The 16,125-nt window shown below is 50.6% G+C and overlaps 1 protein-coding gene across 19 annotated transcripts in view; it reads right to left on the minus strand.

Moving 5' to 3' along the window:
- The window catches only part of RBFOX3 (RNA binding fox-1 homolog 3), a 353,230-nt gene extending 339,052 nt beyond the window's left edge, over positions 1 to 14,178 (minus strand). For 18 of the 19 annotated variants that reach the window (XM_048819355.2, XM_048819340.2, XM_048819338.2 and 15 more), the window contains exon 1: positions 13,529 to 13,657. The gene's annotated coding sequence lies outside the window, so the exon portion shown is untranslated. Of the gene's footprint in view, positions 1 to 13,528; positions 13,658 to 14,155 lie in introns of those variants that run through there. The other variant, XM_075119157.1, reaches the window with a different exon arrangement.
- Positions 14,179 to 16,125: the final 1,947 nt, after the last annotated feature.

Genomic DNA, 16,125 nt, shown 5'->3' on the forward strand with positions numbered 1-16,125 from the left:
GCCAGACCGTGTCCACCCCCACCCCCACCCCTCAAGTATGCCCCCTAAGGCCCATCCTCTGAGCAGCTCCTCAATGAATGCCTGGTGCCCATGTGAGAAGGGCTATTGGGACAGGAGTCCCAGTCCATTTGCAAAGCAGCCTCTCCCCTCACCAGCTCCCACAAACAAGCTCACAACCTGCTATTGTTCCCCTCCGTACATCCCACATTTTCCACAGGAGGCCCCATCCAAAAGAATTCCAGATCCAGTCAAACGGCGACAGGCTCAGCCAGCAGCAACACACTGCATTTGACGTCCCAATACTAGGCTCTGTGAGAACAAGGAGCTCCCCCAAACCTAACAGATGGAAAGCAGGAGTGCAGGTGACAATGAGCAGTGTGCGAAGACACCCAAGTTACAAGGCTAGCTCATATGTCCTGTCAATCTAGGAGTTATGTTCACCCCTCCCTGTGGGCATGACTGTGTCATAGGCTTTCTGGAAAAGGCATTACAGGTCTCATCAGATAGGGGCCTAGGCACAGGACTAGGCTTGGAGATGGGGCAGGAAGAGGACAGCGGGGCGGTGAGCTGCTGACAGGTCAAACAGGAGCTGGAGAGTGCAAGGCCTTGCAGGCTACAATATGGAGCTTAACCCTGATGCAGAAGGTGAGAAGTCGGCCAATGGATTTGGTGAGAGGACTGGACAGTCATAGCAGTGGGTGAGACAGTCAAGTCTCATGGACACACCTCAGACAGAACGAAGAAGGCAAGGCAAGCGTCTCCAAAGCCCAAGGAGGAGGTTTCAGTTATCAAGGCAGGAGATGGTGGGGGTCGGGCAAGGATTTGATGGCTGGCATGGACATTAACGTGAAGCAAGGAAACCAGCATGCCATTAACTACACCAGGGTGTGAGCAGCAGCATTAGAAAAGTGCCAGCTGAGCATGGTGCATCAATTTTGCATTGAATTTACAAAGACAACAAGGCAGTACGATAGCTCTGCTGGGAGGAGAGGAGAGAGGAAACCTCTCTCTCTCCTCCACCCCCGTCCACCCTCCGTTCATCAGGACCTGAACGCTGCATTTTAAGTTCTCTCTGTTCTTGGCTAGAAATAATTATTTTAGAGTGGGAGAGAAATTCTGCCACCCCCAATCTCTCAAAACACTACATTAGAATATCCCCTTCCATGATCTCTGAACTGCAGCTTTCCTCCACACAAGAGCACAAACAGGATTTACGACTGAGTTAGACTAGGGAAGCTCCAAATGGAGATGTTTTAATTCTTAATGCTAACAGCTGCACTTAAGGCAAGACAGGCATGGAAGCCATGCCTGGGAGTAACCATGGCAACTTCACAAAAGTTAAATAAAAACTACTTTAAAAAAAAAAAAAAAAAAAGATAACAAGGTCCCTGAATCACGCTTTATCAGCCACACTGCTACACGGATCAAGACACAGCTAGCTCAGGATTCCTAATTACCTTTGCAGTACATTGTATATAGGTAGATTGTAAATACAGTTGGACCCCTCTTTATACATGGACATACGCATATTATATAAAACGTGTTCACACACAGACACAGAGTTAATTCAGGCAGGCCCTTGAATTCAATGACTCCACACTAACGGTAGATCTACAAAGGGTGTTTAGAACCTTGTGCATTGGGAGGCCAGGATCCATTGCTCTTAATGGTATGTGTCCACCATCCATACGGACACCCACAGATACAAAAAGCACTGCAATTCTGCTGCCCGTTAGCCAAACCATAGCTATAACATTACAACTGTGACATCACAGCTGTGTGAGGTCATCTTTTTAAAGAGCAGAAAACCCTGGAACATTTAATAGTGTCTCAGCCAATAAGGCAGCAGTTAATTAAATGACAACTTCTCCAATCAGTGCACACTGATCTTGATGTCACACCACTATCACTCAACAAGCAATTCCACCACTGTCCTGAAATCAAACCATATGCTGTTAAAGACACCCAAACTTTTTTCCTTCGGAGATCAAACCAATAACTGGTAGGAAAGCAAAGACATTTCCAGTCTGTAAATGGGGAGGACACTTGCCCTCCTTTGGAAAGCACTTTGAGAGCTTGACTGAAAAGCATTCTAGGGGCTGAGCAGCACAGAATATCAGGATTGGAAGGGACCTCAGGAGGTCATCTAGTCCAACCCCCTGCTCAAAGCAGGACCAATCCCCAATTTTTGCCCCAGATCCCTACATGGCCCCCTCAAGGATTGAACTCACAACCCTGGGTTTAGCAAACCAATGCTCAAACCACTGAGCTATCCCTCCCCCCATCATTTGGGATCAGAATTTTATAAAGCTCAATTAAAACGTGCAATGTGGATCAATTATGAAAACACAGCCACAGGAAGACTATAAATAAACCTGCACATATTTCAGAGCACTGACAGCATCTCCAATCACTTTGTTCCCTCCTGGTAGGCAGTTACCTGTATAGCACTGCACATGTGCAATCAAAACTGATGTCCAGGGCTCATTCCTGGAGATGCTGTATAAACACAAGACACTGATGTTTCAACAAAATTCTTCTGTGCTTCCCATTTACCCTCCCACCTACTCTTCTGTACAGTTCCAGCCCTGGGAGGAGTGAGATGGGAAGGTCTCCTGATCCTAATTTGATAGAAGAATTTGAGTCCCCAAAATAAATAAGTTGAGTGCATTAGAATTTCTGTAACTCAGACTTGCATGAATTTCAAACAGAGCATGCTCTGTGCCTTTAAAGCAGACCTGCTCAGACCTTTAAGTGAAGGTGACTGATTTATTCTGACTATTGCTCTCTTCCAACCATGCAGTACTTTAATTGTCCATCAGTGGAGCAGGAAAGAGTTGTAAATCTTTGTTCCATGTTCCTTGGAGCTAAACACCGCTTGACCTCCACTTGCCAATCCCATTCACCTGCACCCATGCTTGACGGTGGGAGGGAAGGCTCCTGGCAAACAGATCACTAGACTCTCCCAACCCCTGGGGTCATTGCAGAGAAATGCTGCACAGACAAGGTTTATCAGTGCAGCTGGGAAAAGGGGTGGCAGAGATCTGCAGTGTTCTAGGAGCTACTGCACAAGGCTGCACTCTCTGAGCGACCACACCTCCCCTCGCAGTCCGTCCACTCTGTATCAGGGAAATTCTCATGGGGGGAAGAAGCCTGGTGGAATTTTCTACACGCACAAGTCACGCGGTAACCCGACGAGGCCTTGTCTGCACTGGGGCTTTGTCAAGCCGTAGTGCAGCCCCCGAGCGCAGAGAGGAAAAGGCGCTGTTTGCGCTGATGGAGTTCTCTCTAATTTCAAACAAATCGTGGCCGAGAGCAGCGCAGCCTGTACCGGCAGGGCTACACCGGGGGCTGGCCACGGGTGCGCTATCAAATCTGTGCGCGAATAAATGAACCCTCGCTACAGAGGCCGGGCTTCTGACGGTGCATGACGGATCTGAGACAGGGAACTGGGAAGCCAAGGCACTAGTTATCTAGGGTTGTGGTACAGCACCTAGCACCAGAACATCTGGAACCCTGCCCATTAGGCACAGCTCCAGGCAGACTCTCATAGAATATCAGGGTTGGAAGGGACCTCAGGAGGTCATCTAGTCCAACCCCCCGCTCAAAGCAGGACCGATCCCAACTAAATCATCCCAGCCAGGGCTTTGTCAAGCCTGATCTTAAAAACTTCTAAGGAAGGAGATTCCACCACCTCCCTAGGTAACGCATTCCAGTGTTTCACCACCCTCCTAGTGAAAAAGTTTTTCCTAATATCCAACCTAAACCTCCCCCACTGCAACTTGAGACCATTACTCCTCGTTCTGTCATCTGCTACCATTGAGAACAGTCTAGAGCCATCCTCTTTGGAACCCCCTTTCAGGTAGTTGAAGCAGCTATCAAATCCCCCCTCATTCTTCTCTTCTGAAGACTAAACATCCCCAGTTCCCTCAGCCTCTCCTCATAAGTCATGTGTTCCAGTCTCCTAATCATTTTTGTTGCCCTCCGCTGGACTCTCTCCAATTTTTCCACATCCTTCTTGTAGTGTGGGGCCCAAAACTGGACACAGTACTCCAGATGAGGCCTCACCAATGTCGAATAGAGGGGAACGATCACGTCCCTCGATCTGCTGGCAATGCCCCTACTTATACAGCCCAAAATGCCATTGGCCTTCTTGGCAACAAGGGCACACTGCTGACTCATATCCAGCTTCTCGTCCATTGTAACCCCTAGGTCCTTTTCTGCAGAACTGCTGCCGAGCCATTCGGTCCCTAGTCTGTAGCGGTGCATTGGATTCTTCCGTCCTAAGTGCAGGACTTTGTACTTGTCCTTGTTGAACCTCATCAGATTTCTTTTGGCCCAATCCTCCAATTTGTCTAGGTCCCTCTGTATCCTATCCCTCCCCTCCAGCGTATCTACCACTCCTCCCAGTTTAGTGTCATCTGCAAACTTGCTGAGGGTGCAATCCACACCATCCTCCAGATCATTTATGAAGATATTGAACAAAACCGGCCCCAGGACCGACCCCTGGGGCACTCCACTTGATACCGGCTGCCAACTAGACATGGAGCCATTGATCACTACCCATTGAGCCCGACAATCTAGCCAGCTTTCTATCCACCTTATAGTCCATTCATCCAGCCCATACTTCCTTAACTCTCATCCACCGTCAAACACAGGGGCTAGAACCAAGGGTGCTGCTGCACCCCCGAGTTTGAAGTGGTTTCCATCATATGCAGGGTCTACAGCTTGGGTCAATGGCACTCAGCCCCCGCCATCGTCACATTGTTCCAGCACCCTGCTCTCAAACATGTGTTTTGCAATAAGTGCTTTCTGTAATGTGTCTATGTAACCACATGTTATTACTTCAGATAATAAAAAGTCCTTTTTCTTAAAACAAGAGTGTGCCAGTAATTACTTGTAACCAGTTTGGATTGGAGCTGAGTGCAGTCTTGGCAAGTTTGAGCAAAAGCAAAAGGAACATACTTAAAGTTTGCCAGCCTTTCCAAGTGATTAAACCTGTGTAATGTCAGTCTGGTCTCCAGCCCCAGTCCTGCAAGGAACTGCACCCAGACAGACCCCCGCATCCTTGCAGGGCCCTGTGGGGCTCCCTGAGGCAGAATTAATTACAGGATCAGGACATACTTTCCTGTATGGTGCCTATCATCATGATATCTCAGTTCTTCTCTTCCTCTCACACACATATCCTCCACCTCCTCCAAGCCAAAGTAGTTGCGGGAGCTTCAGGGTCTGAATACCACTACCAGTTTGGGTTTTATAAGTATACGCAAGATGGATTCTCCTGCACGATCTTCAACAGAAACCAAATAAGCTGCTGCTGAGTGCTGAAAGCATTCTAGCACAACTGGATGGATGCATGCCCTGTAGCAGTCATGAATAGGGTGACCAGACAGCAAGTGTGAAAAATCGGGACGGGGTGGGGGGTAATAGGAGCCTACATAAGAAAAAGCCCCAAATTTCGGGAGTGTCCCTATAAAATCGGGACCCTAGTCATGGATCTCCTACTAGTAAGCTCATGGAAACTTTAGCGGTTCTGTTTCCAAATGGCAAAGGTGTTGTATCCAAGTGACAAATAGCAAATTAAGGAAAAAATCCAAGGAGAAAATAAAAAGAAGCACACCTTGCTCAGGAACATTCCTGCTCACTCTTGTGCTGAAGGGGCTAGCGAGCCAGCAAACCTATTCCTTTCCTCCTGCCAGCTTGGTTTCAAGACTGGTTGTGGCTAGCAGCCTGCTAGCAGTTCCCCTGAGCAGGGAGTGGTGGTGGTGTTACATGTACCTAGCAGAGTAGCCTGCCAAGTGGCTTTATACCACAGCTGTAAGTAAAGTAAATACAGAAGTGCCCTTCTGCCCACAATGGCCACAGCTAGAGTGCTGCAAGGAAAACCCAGGCTGAAAGGCAGCTCTTGCTAACAGGGTCTCAGCATCCACATGGGTATTTTGGGGACAGGAGTAATGACTGAAGAGGAGTTTTTAAACCTACATCTTTAAACTTATTTGCTAATTCTCCCTCCTGACACCACACAGATGGTTCCGCATTGAGGGGAGGGGTTGGGAGGTATGCAACAAGGCAAAGAGGATCAATAGCTACAGGAAAAGAATAGGAACTAGCAGACTCCTGGCTTTGATGGCGACTCCTTCTTTTGGTTTTGTTTTTTTATGATGGATAAAGAACGGATGGAAAAAAAGGCGGGGGGGGGGGGAGGGGAGGGGAGGCCCTTCCCTCCCTTCTGATTGTTTTATGCATTAGAAATTTAGGTCCTGTCCAGCCTGGAAAACACTATGCTGCCTAGAGAGCTACTGAAATGGTGACATGCCAGGAGTCTAAAGCGTGAGAGTTGAGTGTGGAAAGATTCATAGTCAGACAATTTAAAACTTTGTTTTTATTAAACCAAATTTAACTCCAGTGACCAATAAACGTCTCAGAGAAGGAAAATCTTTGTTACAGATTCAACCTCAGCCCCTTCAACTAGAGCGCAAGTGCCAAGAATACACCCCCACACACACACAAAAATCATCCTGCAAAGCCAATGGACACCACTTATGATACGCCTGCTATTTCAAAGGTACGAAACAAGGGGAAGAGGGACCTGTAAAGGCTGGTAGCACTGGCCTGCCACATTACACCCTACTAGCAAGTGGAGATCCAGTGGGAAAAGGCTCTGCTGACTCACTGAGGCAGGTGGCTCATGACCCCACCCAGAGATAAGGGAGGGAGGCATTCCCTGGAGAAGCAAGGAACTAGAGTGTGGGCTGAGCAGTCCCCAGGGTGAAGAATCCAGAGCCAGCCAAGCCACAAAAGGAGGTCGGAGCCGATTAATATTCCCAAAACTCCAGGAAGGGGATGAGCTGGGTCACTGTGGACTGTGAATGAGTGTGGGAGGGCATAACAGCTCAGACACTCTTAAAAGAAACAAAACACCCATACACCCTTCATGTTCTCTTTTATCCATCTCAAAGAAGCTCATGCCATTTAAAAAAAAATCCCCTGCAGGTCACCTTTAGCTGAGACACTGTCTCACCCTGAAACCTTAGGGAAGTCCCTAAGTTGCTAATACTTAGTTACCCCAGCTGAAAAAAGGGGTACCAACAAATCCAACCCCACAAGACCTCACTGAGACATGGACAAGACATCGGAGTGGGGCCTATGCTAGTATCTGGGAAAATTAAAGCATACAGAGAGGCACGCAGTGTGTACTTTTACGAGACAGGCTTCCCAACAGCAGCTATACCCCTTGAGTACACTGAAAAGAGCTGGGAATTGTAGCCAAGTAGAGATTCTTGCAAAATGTTCTGTTTCTGGTTCATAACCATATGTTCTTCCCTGAACTAGTGGAAAAACCAGGCTCTTCCTGAAGGTGAATGGACTTATTTGTGCCTTTTCACCAGCCTGTCTCCTCTCCACATCCTGGAGTTTTCAAGGCTCCTTTCTGTGGGTCAGAAGGGGTGGAGGCGAGGACACAGACCACAGCCATCTCCAGAAATGTTAGCAGGAAGGACAACGAGGCCTTGGCTGGAGTTCCTCCAGCTACAAGCTACGGGGAGAGTTGACCTCTATTGTTCTTCACACACACCCCACCTTTGTATGGTGCTTTGTGATACTCAGACGAAAGGTGCACAGTACAAAGTATCATCAACATAGTCATCTCCCAAACACCTAACATTACACTAGGATACTCATGGGCCCTCGAATCTCTACAGCCCCAAGCTCCTTTCGCCTACACTGTGCGTATGTCTCACCGCACCACCACTTTAGGCAATAGGTGGGCATCTCCCTTTGTGTGACAACTTCAGACCTTGTCCATCATTTTCTTACTTGCTTTCCATGGTTATCTAAAGAGAAATTATTTGCTGTAAACTCACCTCATGACATGCTAAATAAAAAAACAAAACTAAAGAACTTCCTTCATGTTTTGTATTATCTCAAATAACCTTCAAAGGCATTTATCTGCCATCAGCTGACGCATCTGAGAAACTGTGATGACAAACTAATTTAGTAAATGCAAGCAACTAAATGAATGAGTGAATATACCCCATACTGAATGAGGTACCTCATGGTAAATGTCTTCAATGAGGACACTTATCCGTGTGCTGCCAGATGCAGCAATCCAGCCCTGATCCCAAAATCCTCTCTGTGCATGAGGACCCTGACACCCAAATGGAGTCCCATGGGTGGTGTGTCTGTGCAAATCCAATCAGGGGTTTAGTTCTCAAGCGCCCATGCAACCACTAAGCTAGCAAACACCCTGGGCACCCACACCTAGCACACAATGGCAAACACATTAAACTGCTCCATCCAGAAACTTCATCTAACGAGGAAGACAAGAGACCTAATCAACAGGATGCGGAAGAAAAGCTATTACGAGACATATTGGAGGGAGAAAGCATAAATAAAAGAGGTGGTCATGATGGCAGCCTAGAGAGGATGTTTCAGAGAAGGAGCCAATGCTGTGTTTGTTCTGCCTGAATATCCTAGAAGCCTGTGACATAAATGTGATACTTGGGGCTCAGGTATCATGGTGAGGCTTGATCTACACTAGAAACGTATGTCGGTGCAATTATGTTGCTCAGAGGCATGGACAATCCACACTCCTGAGCGATGCCGTTATACCGATCTAACCACTGGTATAAATAGCGGTACGTCAGCGGGAGGACTTCTCCCATCAACACAGCTATTGCCTCTCAGGAAAGTGGAGTATGTACGCTGAAGGGAGAAGCCCTCCCATCGGTGTAGGCAGCATCTTCACTGCAGCCTTTTAAGTGCTGACAAGCCCTGTGAAGTACATGCAAAAGAGAGTGAGTTTTTTAAAAGGAAAAAAGGGGGGGGAGTGGAGAACTGTGCTAAGATGCAGATAGGCAGGATGTTTACAGAGCCAAGCTCCTTGTGAAGGAATCGGTCAAAGAGAGATCGAAGGAAACTGGGTTTCCAAGAGTGGGGACTTCATGGAAAACGCTTTCCCCTGCCCACCAGCCCTATTTCCAAAACTCACTTGCCAAATCCAGGACTCTGTCGGTTTCCTTCTTGTCTTTACGGGGGGGGGGAGAACACAGCCTTGCAGCAGACCCCCAGGAAAGGTAGTCCCCATGAAGGGACAGGAGACCTTTTGTTTCAGCTACAATTGCTTTGCTCCAGTCTAACGGGGGAGGGGGGGATTTTCACCTCCAGCACGCGCCTATTATCTCCTCAAATCCCAACATTTTAGAAGGGAAGTTTTTGTTCCCTATCCTACGGATCCTTAAATTAATACATACAAGCTGCAGCTCTGAGCCCCCCCCAGCCCAGGGTCACGGAAGGCTGTCCTGCCACTATCAGCCAACTTCTGAATGAGTTACTATCAGACTTTACCCACCTGCAGACTCATGAAACCTATTTCTGATGCTTTGAGATTAATGGCACTGCTGTTGGCCCACTGTGACCCCATCCCACAGCAAACCCCTGCAACCATCTATCCTTCGCCCTGCAAGGACCTGCTGGAACCCTGCAGCCAAGTCTTCCTGTGCCTTTTTCTGCCAAGGCTTTCTGCTTCTACTTCCCAGAGAGGAGAGTTTATTTTAAACAAACTATGAATCATTTTATGTAGGGGAAAAATCAGCTCTGTATTTTCTCTGAATCGTATAGAAACAAAGCCCCTCTGATGCCCCATGCTCCTGGGAATGGGCTCCCAGCAACCAGCAGAACCTTCAGGCCTGCCAGCCAGCCCCACATGCTTTGCAAACAACTCCTAACCCTACAAAAATCATGAACCTCAAGCATTATCTGTATTTCTATTCTACACAACAATAGCCTCCATTTTTTGCTTTGTGTGGTTTAATCATGTCTCAACCATTTCATCCAAAAACCAGGAAGCTCTTTGGGGAAGGGACTGTCTTAATCGGTGTTTGAACAGCAGGCCTCCTGAGACCTCAGGACTGACTAGGACCTCTGGGAACAATTGTAATACAAATGATAATACACCTTCAATGTGATGTAAAATAAATCGCAAGCCCCGGGGCATCTGAGGAAATGCCATCCCGAATTTACAGAGCGCAAAGAGAAAGAACAGGACATTCCTTAAGTGTTAGGAGCCCCCCAAAATATGTAGCCACCTACAAGTACTCGCTGGCTCTTCTGACCCCCACCCCGAGAGCCTTTTATCCCTCATTCCCCAGCGAGAGACCACAACCATATCAATGAGGGGGAGACAAAACGAAGCAGCAGAAAATCACTCCTGCCCAAGGCCAGGTTTTCACAGAGGCAGTAAGTGCGTTCCAAACCTTTATCAAAAGCAACTCAAAACAGTCAATGTCAGTAATGTCATGCTTACTGAAGCGAGAAGCAGAGAAATCCCTGCCCCCACCCCACACACACTAATGAAGTCTCTTCTGCTCTTCCCAAGGCAGGAGTTGTGCTACGCTAGCAAACCCTGGGTGCCCCAACTTGGTGGGGGCTGGAGTGAGGGGCACTTCACCCCTTTCCCTTCCACTGGAACAGCTGCATTATTTTGCGCACCCTCAGCTCCCAGCTGCCTCATGGTTTGGCAAGCATCTTTCATCATCAGCACAGAGCACCACAGGGAACAGGAGGGGTTCTCTTCTTTCTAATGCACTTCACCACTTAAAGCACATTTCTTCACATCAAATGCCTACATTAAAAGCTTTGGATGAAACATTCTCTATTTTGGTACTGTAAATATCGACCCACAGTCATACAAGTGGTTAAATACGTGCACCATATTTTTACATCTGCAGCATATATCAAGCAGGTGAATAAAAAGGCACCCTCTTTTTCCCAAAAGCAATGTTTCAGATTAACACTGCAGCATGCCAAGCCTTGCTTAGAATGAAATTCCGACAGACAGGAGCATGCTTCCAGCAAAAAAGAAAAACCAAGGAAGCTGCACAAGCTTGGATTTATTTGCACCCCCATGCAAACTGTAGAAACTGTACATTTCTATTCCAAACCGTAGTATTCTGCCTTACCCGCTTCACCCAGTTATCAGAGGTATGCAGGCCAGAAGGGGGTCGGGGTTCTCAGGCACCCTCCCCACCCACTTTTCCCTCCTCTTTAATCAGTCTGCACTTCATGCAACTTTTTCTTTATAATTTACATTGACCTGGAGGGTCTGATTTTAATTAATGTAATATTCCTGTTAACAACAGTGCCTAACTAAGACATCCGTTAAGAATCCATAATGTAAACTTAATGAGGAGTTCTTCTGGGATTTTTTTGTGAACAAATAAAATGCTGCATCTCTGAACTTTAAAAAACAATTACTAATAGGTATATTAAATGAATTAATTGACAGGGACTTAGGAAAAAGCCTACCTAGTATCATCACTCCCTGCCCCTGGTAGAACTTCTCAACAGCAACTCCACTGCTTGAAGAAATAATTGGGAATTATCCTCAAGAGTGCTATAGATTTTTATGAGATTTATTTGTGACGTCGTCTACTTCTGGCGCCAACCCAAAGCTCCTCTCTCATGAGCTGCTAGACTACAGTTCATGGCAGGTTTAACTAGCAGGCACTCTTCTGGTTCAGCTACCCAGGGCTTCTCCAACTAGGAGATTTTTAAACCATCTTCTTCAACCCGTTCTCCTCCATCCCACCCATGCAGAGATATTACATCTTACAAACCAGGAAGACAGCAAACACTACATATCAAATCTGGGAAGGAAAGAAAGAAAGAAAAAGACAAGATACAAATTCACACAGTACAGTAATCTTCCACCACAGCTAGTCTTTGGCTCTGCAGCTGGGCTTGCTAAAGTTATCACCTATTTCCCCTGAAGCTACTTTGCTCCAGACTGCCTTTAGGATGATTTCCAAGGGAAACGCTCATTGTGTGCTTCCTGCAGAGGTGCAATAAAGTGTGTGATAACCGTGGGGGTCTGGTGCTGGCGGCGTCCGAAGCAGTACACCCTGGGATAGTATTGCAGGGCCACCGAGGGAGCTTTGCTCTCTATTGTTATTCTGCACAGCAACCCAACTTCTCTGTGAAGGCTGCAGAAGAAACAATAAAAAGGGCTTTGCACTGCACTCCCCTATTACAGCCTGTAACCTCCCAATGTCAACGAAAAAAGAGGGGAAGGGAGGAGGGGATCCACTGAACACAGTAACTTCCATCCTACAAAAAGCTTCCTTAGTGACCCTTTAGGAACAGAAAGTTCAGCCACTCATCAGCTTAGGAAGCAGAATCCCCTATGCCCCACTGCAGCTACTCTGACCCAGTCCCACCTGAACTCCACTGCCCAGGGTAGGCCTGACAGTTTCCTGGAGCAGGATTTTTAACAGGTATTTCACCTGAACACATTTCAGAAACTCGTGGACAGGATACCACTGGTACCTTAACTCCATATGCATCCCCAGCACTTTCAGAGCAATTCACACCTGGCACCTCTCTCCCCACCCCTGTGATTTACAACTGCATGCCAGGCATCACCCCTGGGAAGAGACTTCATGCTCTCCACTTGCCCAAGGCATCCATCATTCACCTCTGGAGCTGGACAGGCTGACCCTTCTTCTCCTGCCCCCTAGCTAACAAGCAGGCAGGGTACCCACATGCAAACAGAGGTACAGTAACAAGGCAGAGGAAGCAAAACTTGCACCCTATATCCCACCTCAGCATCCCGGTCACCACCCACCTATGTACACTATTATTAGGGGGCACAGCAGAGTGGGGGGAGAGCCTGAGTATCTCTGTGCCTCCCCCCGCAGTGTCTCCAGTGAACCATTTCCAGCGCCTGTCTTCACAGTCTGCTCCCACTCATCTGAGGGTGACTGGCATCCCCTCCACCCCCATGCCCTGCCCAGCATCCCCTCCAATGACCCCCAGCTGGCACTCCCTCCCACCCTGTCTGGCACCCCCATACCCTGCCCCCATCCCGGCACCCCCTCCTGCTCCCATACCCTATCCCCCACCCACCACCCCCTCTCACCCCCATGTCTGGCACCCCCATACCCTGCCCCCATCCCGGCACCCCCTCCTACTCCCATACCCTGTCCCCCACCCAGCATCCCCTCTCACCCCCACGTCCGGCACCCCCATACCCTGCCCCCATCCGGGCACCCCCTCCTACTCCCATACCCTGTCCCCCACCCACCACCCCCTCTCACCCCCATGTCCAGCACCCCCATACCCTACCCCCATCCGGGCACCCCCTCCTGCTCCCATACCCTGTCCCCCACCCACCACCCCCTCTCACCCCCATACCCTGTCCCCCACCCGGGCACCCCCTCCTACTCCCATACCCTGTCCCCCACCCACCACCCCCTCTCACCCCCATACCCTACCCCCATCCGGGCACCCCCTCCTGCTCCCACACCCTGTCCCCCACCCAGCATCCCCTCTCACCCCCATGTCCGGCACCCCCATACCCTGCCCCCCTCCGGGCACCCCCTCCTACCCCTATGCCCGGCTCCCAGGCCCCCCAATGCCCTATCCCCATCCCGGCACCCCCTCCCCACGCCCTGCCCCCCAGGCCCCGCTGCTCCCTGCCCCGAGCGCGGCGGCGGCGGCGCCCCCCGAGCCCCCGGCCCGGGTCACTCACCTGCTCACGGGTCCCTGCGGCGGGGGCCGGAGCGCAGCCGAGCCCCGGGCGCCGAGCGGCATCTCCCGGGCAGCACCGGGCGGCGGCGGCGGGTCGGTGCCTGGCGAGGGAGGCGGCGGCGGCTCCGCGCTGCTCTGCGCCCACCCGGCTGCGCTGGGTCCCGGCGCACGCGGCTGCGCCCGAGCCGCCCGCCCCCGGCCGCCGGGGAGGGGAGCGCAGCGCAGCGCAGCGCAGGGGGCGGCGCAGGCCACACGTGCCGCGGCACCTGCTCCCGCCCCCGGCCCCGGCGCGGGCAGGGAGCGGAGCCGGCGGCGCCCGGAGCCTCGGACCCCGCCTGGGCCGGGGGGGAAGGGAGGGAGAGAGACAGAGAGACCCCCCCCCCCGGCGCCTCGCCGCGCCCCCCTGCCCCGGATCCCCCCCCCCGGCGCCGCGCCCCCCTGCCCCGGATCCCCCCCCCGGCGCCGCGCCCCGCCCCCCTGCCCCGGATCCCCCCCCCGGCGCCGCGCCCCGCCCCCCTGCCCCGGGCCCCCCCCCCGGCGCCGCGCCCCCCTGCCCCGGATCCCCCCCCCGGCGCCTCGCCGCGCCCCCCTGCCCCGGATCCCCCCCCCGGCGCCGCGCCCCGCTTACCGCGCACCCCGCCGGCCCCGGTCCCCGCCCACGGGCTCCTTCCCGGCAGGGCTCCGGGCTGAGCTGGGGGGCAGGCGGCTCGGGCTCTGACACCCCCTGAACTTCGGGGCTGCCGGGGGCTTCCTCCCCCCAGCGCCCCAGCCGCGGGCAGCCGGCCGGGGAGCCCGGGCGCTTGCAGCCCAGAGCCTTGGGCCTCCTTTCTCCTGGGCAGGGGTCGCCCTGGCCTGTGGCTGCACGTGTGGGCCATACCCCCCCCCCGAAGAAGGAAGCAGGAAAAGACCGTTTCCTATCGTGCTGACTAAGATGGACTCCTTGTAGTCCCGCCTGTCACCATCTGTCTCTTGTCTTCTGCTCCGATTGTAACCTGTGTGGGGCAGGGACTGGCTGTGCTCTGCAGCACCTGGTATGATGGGTTCCTGCCCATGCCAAGGGCTCCTAGGCACTCTGGCACGACAAGAATAGTAAGAAAAGGACTTTCCCAGAACCAAGGCAATGATTTGAATGTTTCTGACATACAGGACAGCGGTCTCTGCCTTCTCCGCCTATCCCATTTCATTCCTCACACTGCTCCAATCTGAGATCTTGCTGTTGCTCTTCTTGGACTGATTTCCTCAGAGACCCCATCCATAACCCAGGGGGAGAGTTATGCTTGTCAGAGACGCCATGCTGTGCTATGCTAATCAAGGTCCAGGTATAGGAACTAGAGGCTAAGGTGTTCTCAACTGGATGTCCCTAAGCTATAGGACACCAGACCACAATAACCAGCTTGAGCCCAAAGACCATACAACACAGTATGAGAGGGGACATAGTACCTCAGTTTTCTTGAGAAGAAGATTCTAGGCACAAACACACAATCCCAGCACTGATTTTTAATTGAGAGCCAGATTTGTTCCTGGTGTTTCTTCATTGAAGGTGATGGGGTTACATCTAACACACAGTGCTACTAAACACACTCCTGTGGACTATAATACACACCTTACACCTCCCCAATGCACATTTTACACAAGCAACATGTATATTTAATGTACATCCTGGAGTCAGTGCTGGGTGATAGCACCATTTCCCTCCTGAGTGAAGAAAGGAAGCAGAAGATTTGTTCATTCTTATGACACTTCTCACAAATGCAGCTAAATGATGGAAGAGCTCAGCCAACATGAATTCTTGGTCTGTCCCACATGGCTTGTTCTCCCTCTGCTCCCTCGGACTGAAGCTGCTTTAGGCAGCAGGCGTGGAGAACTGAGAAAGCTGGGAGCCTGGGGAAGGGTCTGAAAATGGCTCAGCTTGTAGTAGCCTGCGGGGTGGGTCCCCACTGAAATCTATGCATGTGATTGCAAAATAATATCCACCCCGCAGAAGAAACCTTACCAATCAGACGGTGCATGTGCAGGAGCTGAAGAAGCTAGCAGCTGCTGCAGCGATATGGTGTGGGATTGCTAGGCAACCCCTGCTTAAGTGTGGGAAAGAGGCCTGTGCTGAGCTGGTGCCATGGAACCGGGGCTTGTGTCCTGCAGGACATGCACATCTGGGCTTCAGAGAAAGAGAATTACAGATGCAAAGGAAATTTTTAAAAATATCTGTGGATTTCAAGGAGCACAAGCCAGGGGAACTAGAAGTGGGAGAGAAAAGAAAGGAAGAGATTAGCAGAGAGCAAGACAGCTGGATAAGGGGAAGCAGCTAGAAAAACATGAACTAACTAAAACATGCTTTATGCAACATTAAAATTGTGATACAGACCAGCATCTGGAAAAACATTTGTTTTTCTTAGTTTGTGTCACAGCCTGTCTGTCACTTTAGAGGGTCCCCCCTCCAATCCCAGGAGGGGTTTTTATAGGTTTTACATTATTTAAAACAAACATAAGAGTGATATGCTTACTTTGGAAAGGAATTCCTCTTAGCAAGTGGGGGTGCAGAAATCAAAGGGTAATAAACAACCATGGCTCCAAAATCCATCAAGGGCTCTTCCCCCTGTG

This window comes from Caretta caretta, chromosome 14 (assembly GCF_965140235.1).
Source record: "Caretta caretta isolate rCarCar2 chromosome 14, rCarCar1.hap1, whole genome shotgun sequence".
NCBI classification, from domain to species: domain Eukaryota; kingdom Metazoa; phylum Chordata; order Testudines; family Cheloniidae; genus Caretta; species Caretta caretta.